Raw genomic sequence first — 8,876 nt, forward strand, 5'->3', positions numbered from 1 at the left:
AGGCAGAGTAAACTGATTGATGATTTACCAATGGAAGTGTTGAAGAAGCAAACATGGGATTTTGAAGGTCTAAACAAGGAGATGGACCTTCCAAAAAATAAAAACAATGCCGCGTATAGGTCATATGCGCTTGCATACATTGAATGTTTGCTGACCGATATAGAAATGGCCGAACCAACAACCTTTCTGTGTGATAATATTGTGGAAAACATGCAAGAGGTCTGGGGTTATGGGGTACTAACTGGACGCTTGGACCCTGTGTATAAATAAGATGTAGAACACAAACACCATAATAATTTTTTATTTCAAGTCAATTCACTTTACATGTAGTGGCAATTTTTTTATGTAATGAAAGTTGAATTTTTAACAATGCAACAGATTGTATGTCTGTTGTAACAGATATCCTACCTGTTATGATAGAGATTTTATCTATTGCAACAAGTTAGTCTTTTGTTGCATTATACTGATATTTCTATCTAAGTCTATTTGTTGCAACAGTGGGAAGACCTGTTTGATAATTTCCAACAAATGACCTACATGTGGCAATATATGTCTAAATTTGTATAATATTTTTCAACAATTACGCTTGAATATTCATGTGCTCAACAACACCAAACCAGTAGCAAATACACCACCATGAAAATTTCAACAATTAGGCTTGAATGTACCCAACAACACCAAACTAGTAGCTCTAACGCCAACAATGTAGTATTTTCTTACTAGATTTTGTTTCTCTTCAAAAACCTTGACTTTCTTCAACAAACCATAGATTACACGATTTGCTTATGATGGGTATCGTTGTTATACCAATCAAAGTAATCACATCCACCCAATTTCTATAAAAACAAGATCAAAATTACAAAATAATTACAAGTTAATAATTAATCAACTAATTAAATAAAAAAAATATTACCTTTGAAATCTTACAAGTAAAAAACCTATGACCTGAATTTTGTTAAGTACAAGAAGTCTTCAATAGAGGTTCATGACCACACTTACAATAACAAAAATCTTTATCACAAAAAATAGTGGAAGATGAGCTCGACATTGTCAAGCTCAGTTGAAAAAAATGAATAAATAAATAAATAAAAATAATTTGAAGAATTTGGACAGAGAAAAAAAGATGATGAAGAAGAAGATTTGGAAATTTAGGGTTAAATTTTAGGAAGAAGATGAATATATAAGACAAATAACCGTTGAGGGCCAAATCAGATGCCAAGTCAGCAAAAATGGGGGTTCAACACGTCTTGGCTCCGTGAATTACACGCGAGCTGCCAATAGGACAAAAAGTGTCAAACTGACATATTTTATGCCTATTTTAGGTGTTTAAAATGAACACTATCTTTTTAAGGTGCCAAAGTAAAAAATCGCTGCAACTTTTGGTGTCTGTCGATGGGTTTCGCCTTTTTTATTTCAAGTCAAGTCACTTCACTTTACATGTAGTGACAATTTTTTATGTCTAATGAAAGTTAAATTTTTTATAATACAACATATTGTCTATCTGTTGTAACAGATATTCTACCTGTTCTGATATATAGTATATCTACTGCAATAGGTTGGACATCTGTTGCATTATCTCAATGTTTCTATCTAAGTCTATTTATTGCAACAATGGAAAGACCTGTTTGATAATTTCAAACAGATGACCTACATGCTGCAACATATGTCTAAATTTGTTTGATATTTTTCAACAGATATATCATCTATTGCAACAGATACCTTATCTGTTTCAATATTTGAATCTAGTATTCCATTCCAATTAATAAGTTCAAATTAAGGATAAAATAAAATTTATAGACAACATAAAATAAGTCGAAGCCTTCAGAAATTACATAAAATAAATCAACAAATAAATGAAATGTCAAAAAATTATTATGGATACAGATTTCAACAATTTAAATTTTGATGCTAACAATTCCTAAGGAGGGGTGAGGTTATTACTTTGACAGACTCAAGCTATAAAGATCTACTCAATATGGACAAGTTGTTCATTATCCGGTGCTATGAAATTTGGCTTTGATCGTCGTAGATTTTTAATGTCGCTTGCGTACGATTTTTGCGCTTTCGTTTCTTTATATTTCCATAAAAAGAGTAGCATATTATCAATGTTGTTCAACAATAGCTTCTACTATGAAATCCACCTGGAAAGCCAGGATTGTCAATGCTAATCACAAAGATATAAAAAGAAAATGGAAAAGGATAACTCATCAGTTTTAGCAAACAAATTATCTTTCTGTTGTAATATATGGATCATCTGTTGGAACAAATTAAAATATGAGGAAGACATGTATTATAATTTTCAACGAATAAACCATCTATTGCAACATATGATTCATCTGTTTGGAAAAACTGAAATAGTAGAAAGTCTTGATTTAATTTGTCCTAACAGATAACCCATCTGTTAGAGCATATAGGTCATCTGTTGATAAAAATAAAAATGGTACGTAGAGCTATTTGATTTTCTAAAATAGACGTGACATATGTTGCAATAGATCATCTGATGCAATAGGTTAGTTAATTGTTGCAACAGATGTATATATATGTCTGATAATTTTCAACAGATGTGTCATTTGTTGAAACAGATATGTGTCTATTTGTTAGTTAGAACAAATGTTATATATTCATCTTCTTTAGCTCATGCTACTCTCCTGTGGGCCTTGTACATTGCTCAATAGTGCAACACAAAGATAACGAAGTTGTAATTTTGATTTTTCGGATGTTTGTTAATGCCTTGGAAATTACTTTCCTTCTCCTCTTATCCTTAATCTCTAATGGAATAGATGGATATGAAATCCTCTTTGATGGAATGACACTCTTCTTAGATGTCAATTCCTTTACAGAAGCAGTTAATGCATTAATAACATTAATCACTACATCATGTTTTGCCTTGCAGTATTGATATTTGTATGTAGAACATTCGCTAGGAAGGGCAAAATCTACATAACTAATATGATCATACTCACAATGGTTTATTTTAAAAACTATAAAAGGAGCATCATTATCCCCAACAGCAGCAGCACCACCACTACCAATAGATCCACTACCACTACCATCATCAACAACAACAAGCCCACCCTCTAAAATGACCTTAGGGTCTGATAAAGTTTGCACAGAACGTAAAGTAAGAAAAAATGGTATTTTTAACTTTCGATTGGTCGGAATAAGCGATGGATGCACAGTCTAACATAAATCAGTATATATATTAGAATGATGATTAGATCATTCAAAAAAAATTATTAATTAAAACAAAAACTTAATTAGAATTAGACTTACTGCATTCTCCGATGGGTTGAAGAGATCAAGAAATTTTGCATTTTTATCGACGACCATCTCAGGATTCTTAGACAGAAAACTTCTTTCTAGTAGTTCACTTGTTGTCCCAAATAACAAATGGCTTAAAACGCCCAAGCCTATAAAATAACGCCAACAAATCAAAAGCATTATTGAATAAAAAATGAATCATATCATAATAAAAAATATTTACCATGAAAGCCCATTGAAAGCCATATAAGTTGACTGTCTTTGGCGTTAATGGAGTCAATAAATATTTAACAGTCATTTTGAAGCTTTCATAACCCCAAGGATAACTGTTAAATGACTTAAGATCCTCAGAGAGCTTTATTAAACCAAGTAGTATGTTGTTGTTAACGTCTCTCTCCCAAATAATATTATGTACAAATAAACCAAGCATAATAATTGCTTGTGCTTCTTTGAAAGTCTTTTCCCTTTCAATGCTTCTATCAAATTCTTGTTTTTGAAGCTTGGACCAACAAGGGACACCAAGAATTCACGATCACTCGACTTGCATTTGCCTTTTTTGGGTGTGCGGGGTGTTTTTTTGGGTTAGAATGGGTATAACTTGAGAAGGAGAAGGAGGATAATATTTCAATCCAGTAACTATGGCAAACTCCTTCTAACCAAAACAAACAGGCATGTCATAGTAATTTATCCACACCTAATCCATCTTATCTTTGTTTTCATACATAAACTTACACTTGAGAAGATCATATACCATTTTCATTTGGAAACGAGCATCGTTGTACTTCGATAAATCAAGACATTGCCCAAAGCAGCTATCCCTGAAATAAGCATCCAATTTTTATTCTCAAAGTATTTTTTTGAAGGCGTCGAAAGATTTTTCCATGGCTGACTTAACCACGAAATCTCCCGTTAAATCTATGGAACCATCGCACTGCATTCTCACAGGATAACTATCAATACTGAAGGTTTTGATCAACTCTTCGGTGGAAGGGATAAGCATTTGGATCATCTCTTTTGAAATATTCCTCCTCCCCATGTTAATCATCTTTTGCTCCTGATTGAGATAACACTTGTAAAGCAAGCTCATAGAGTGGTGGATGTAGCCTAGCTGCTTCACTTGTTCCTTTACTTGAACTTGATTCAGTTTCTTTTCTTTTGGGAGCCATATTATCTAAAATTAATAGGAACATAAAATAGATTATAATTGATTAATGCATCATTAAAAAGAATAATAGTAAACTAACATGCACAACAGTAAAATAACAGTTTCAGCAGATCACATATCTGTTGCACTAGGTAGGTTATTTGTTATAATATATAACTAACCTGTTGCAACAGATGAGTAATTCGTTAAAATAAATGAATGGTTTATGCAACAGATTGGTCATTTGTTGCAACATATGAGTGATTTATTATAGTATGTAACTAACCAGTTATAACAGATGAGTAATCTGTTGCAACAATACAAATAAATCACTCATCTGTTAAAATAGATGACTAGTCTATGCAACAGATCACACATTTGTTGTAACATATGAGTGATCTATTGGAATAGTTATCAATAATCAATATTGTTTAGATTTCTTCCAACAGAAGGGTCGTCTATCATGATAGATGAATGATCAGTTCAAAAATTCAAGTCTTAAACATGTCCTGTTGGAATAGTTGATAGGATTTTATCCAATAGAAGGTTCATCTGTTGCATCAGATGCTTAATCTGTTGCATTAGATTTTTAATCTGATGGTTCCTTCGTTGCATCAGATGGTAAGTCTGTTGCATCAGATGGTTAATTTATTGTATTAGATAGTTAATTTGATACATCAGATGGTAAATCTGTTGTATCAAATGGTTAATTCGATGTTAAATCTGTTGTATCAGATGATAAATTTGTTGCATCAGATTTTTAATTTGATGGTTAATCTGCTGCATTAGATTTTTTTATTCGATGGTAAATTTGTTGCATCATATGGTAATTCTGTTGCATCATATGGTTAATTTGTTGCATCAGATGGCTAATATGTTGTATTTGATGGTTAATATATTGCATTAGATGGTTAATCTGTTGCACAAAAAAAAGTAGTATGATTTTGTTCAATAGAACAACAACAATATTACTATTTTTACCAAGAACAACAACAAATTAACCCAACAATGGGCGCAACATCAAAAATACCAACATCATTGTTTTGTTTGTATAAAAACAAACAACAAAAATCAAACTTCAAAAAATGCAGCAAACAACAAAAAATTATATTACACTACGAAAAGATAACTGAAGAAATACCAGAAATTATGATTTTATTCAAACCACTTTTCAAATTAAAGCAACAAATATTAAAATTGTTCACCAATACTAGAAGAGAAGTTGGCTCAAGTTTCTCATTTTTTTCAAAACTAAAAAGGTCATATTTTTTTATCTGTGAAAAAAAAGGGACAATGAAGAACACGAAGCTATTGTGGCTGGAGAGAAAGGCTGTCACGTCGATTGATGGCTGAAAGTCAAAAATAAACTCAAGTCTAACTATTTATCGCCGGAGGTTGAAGTCGCCGGGAATTGAAAGGAGAAATTTACAGAACTATTGGTTGGGAGAAACTGTCGAGAGAGATGAGAGATGGTTGACTTGGAGAGGAGAGGAGTGTGAGTTGATTTGTATTTTTGAAAAGATTAGAAAGTTTTGAAAATATTAGTCAAGTCCACAATTAACTTAATAAAGTTTTCTAATTTTGTTTGACCCTGTAAGTTGGTCAATGTCCCCAATCCTTCATTTAAGTCTTAAATGACACATTTTCTTCAATTTTCTCATGTTACTATATGATGTTTCTTTTTTGTTTAATACAGGTAGTAGATAGAATATTTGATTGGACTTTGACGAAATTTTTATGTAAAGGAAAAATTTAATCGTTTGAATCTTAAAATTCAAAAAGTACCCCATAAGTTAGACGGAGAGAGTATATTTTTTCGTTCTTTTTGATTCATATACTATATGTAGAATCATATTTTTATGCCAAGCATTCGCTCAAATTAGTCTATTCCCATTACGTCTATCGATTTCTTTTTTTACAAGAGTTCAACGTATTTTATGCGTATTAGAATTTTAAAAATTAGCACAGTAGTATAATTTTAATTTAAAAATATTACATGTTATTGGATAACTATACAATAATAATGACAAAAAAAATTGATTATATGTTAGCGCATATTCTTAATGAATTCAACAAATTAATGTGATGGTTTGATAGATAACTTGTGGATCATAGAGGAGGAATATCGGGGGTAGTCTCCTACATTTGTTTCTATTGTAGATTTGGCTAACAATATACCTTTATATATCGTAGATGAATTCAACAATTTGACATTTGTTATCTGAATTGAGTTATAGTGTTATATGAACTTGACCAAGTTTTAGTTTCACACCTTTCTTTTTTAGTTGTGCAATTTTTTGTGCATTCAAAAGTAATTCCATCCACGTTTGTTTAAGAATATTTTTGGGTTGTAATTTTTTTCTTTCATTATTCTGAAACTATAGTTATATATACACAACAATCAAAATAGCTAATTTATCCTCTTTATACATACATACATACATACATACATACATACATATATACATATATATATATATATATATATATATATATATATATATATATATATAAACTGACTAACATGATATACACGTGCAGAGCATGTACACTCAACTAGTATTTTGAAAAAGATTAACAATTTTTGAAAATATTAATTTGATGCCAATTATCTTAATTAATATTTAAAAGGAATTCTGACCCTTATCTTTGGTTAGTGTCACCACACTTAAAATACACCTTTTCTTCAATTTTCAGACTAAGGAGAGAGGTGGCAAGAAAAGCAAGGCGAGAGGCGGCAAGAGAAATGGGGAGAGAGGGAGAGAATAACAATGAAGAAGAGAGAGAAGGATATCGGGAGAGGAGAGTGGTGAGCTAGAGAGAGAGGATATCGCTGTTTCAACCGTGATTTTACTATGTCACTCCTAATTAATTATTATGACCATTTAAGCATTATGTCAATTAATAATATTTGATAAAAAAAGATAAAATAGTTATAAAATGATCAGTTAATCAAAAAAATTTCACAAGTATGTTTTATTGTAATTTTGTTATGTCACTTCTATTTAGTTGTTGTGAGTCATTAAGACATGTAACTTTACTGTATCACTCATAATTAATTATTATGTTAATCTAATAGAAGCAGGCAGGTCTCCGTCAACATGCCTGCTTCTCCTGCCCGCTTCTCTTGTCTGCTTCATCAGCTGCTTCCTCCGTAATTTTATCATGTCATCTCTAATTAATTATTAAAAAATTATTATAAAGTCATTTAAGTATTAAAAATTTATAATAATTAATGTTAAATTTACTTGACGTTTTATATGAGACCCATTTAATTTTATTCACAAGTATTTTTGTATAGTAATTTTGTTATATCACTTCTAATTAGATATGTCTGCTTTGTTGTTTCAATCGTGGTTTTACTATGTCACTCATAATTAATTATTATATCCATTTAAGCATTGTGTCAATTAATAATATTTGATAAAAAAAGGTAAAATAGATATAAAATGATAAGTTAATCAAAAAAATTTCACAAGGATGTTTTATTGTAATTTTTTTATATCACTTCTAATTAGTTGTTGTGAGTCATTAAGACACGTAATTTTACTATATCATTCATAATTAATTATTATGTTCATCTAATAGAAGCAGGCAGGTCTCTGTCAACATGACTGTTTCTCCTGCCTGCTTAATCAGCTGCTTCCTCCGTAATTTTATTATGTCATCTCTAATTAATTATTAAAAAATTATTATAAAGTTATTTAATTATTAAAATATTATAATAATTAATGTTAAATTTACTTGATGTTTTATATGAGATCCATTTAATTTTTTTCGCAAGTATTTTTGTATAGTAATTTTGTTATATCACTTCTAATTAGACATGTTTGCTTCGCTGTTTCAACCGTGATTTTACTATTTCACTTCTAATTAATTATTATAAGCATTTAAGCATTGTGTCAATTAATAATATTTGATAAAGAAAAGGTAAAATAGATATAAAATAATAAGTTAATCAAAAAAGTTTACAAGTATGTTTTGTGGTAATTTTGTTATATCACTTCTAATTAGTTGTTGTGAGTCATTAAGACAAATAACTTTACTACATCACTCATAATTAATTATTATTTTCATATAAGCATTATGACACTTAAATTGGAATAGAAGAAAAAAATATTATACATCACAATAATTTAACAACTTAAATTATTTTAAAAATATAATTGACTATCAGTACCACAAAAGTTTGAACAACGAAATGATATATATTATTTAAAAATTACATAAAAAGTATTATAAATTACAATAACTAATAGCTTAAAATATCTAAAAATAAATTATTATATATTTTTAAAAGATAATATAAATCAAATAATTATAACAATTTTTTTAAAAATATTAGTTGGGCCTGTTCCTTGCACGGGCTATTAGTAACTAGTTTTTATAATTGTATCTACATTTGTCATTGCCACATAGTTTTTAATTTAATGAATAATCAAAACAATCGAAATAAAGGTCTTAAAATGAG

This window comes from Capsicum annuum, chromosome 1 (genome assembly GCF_002878395.1).
Source record: "Capsicum annuum cultivar UCD-10X-F1 chromosome 1, UCD10Xv1.1, whole genome shotgun sequence".
Lineage (NCBI taxonomy): Eukaryota > Viridiplantae > Streptophyta > Magnoliopsida > Solanales > Solanaceae > Capsicum > Capsicum annuum.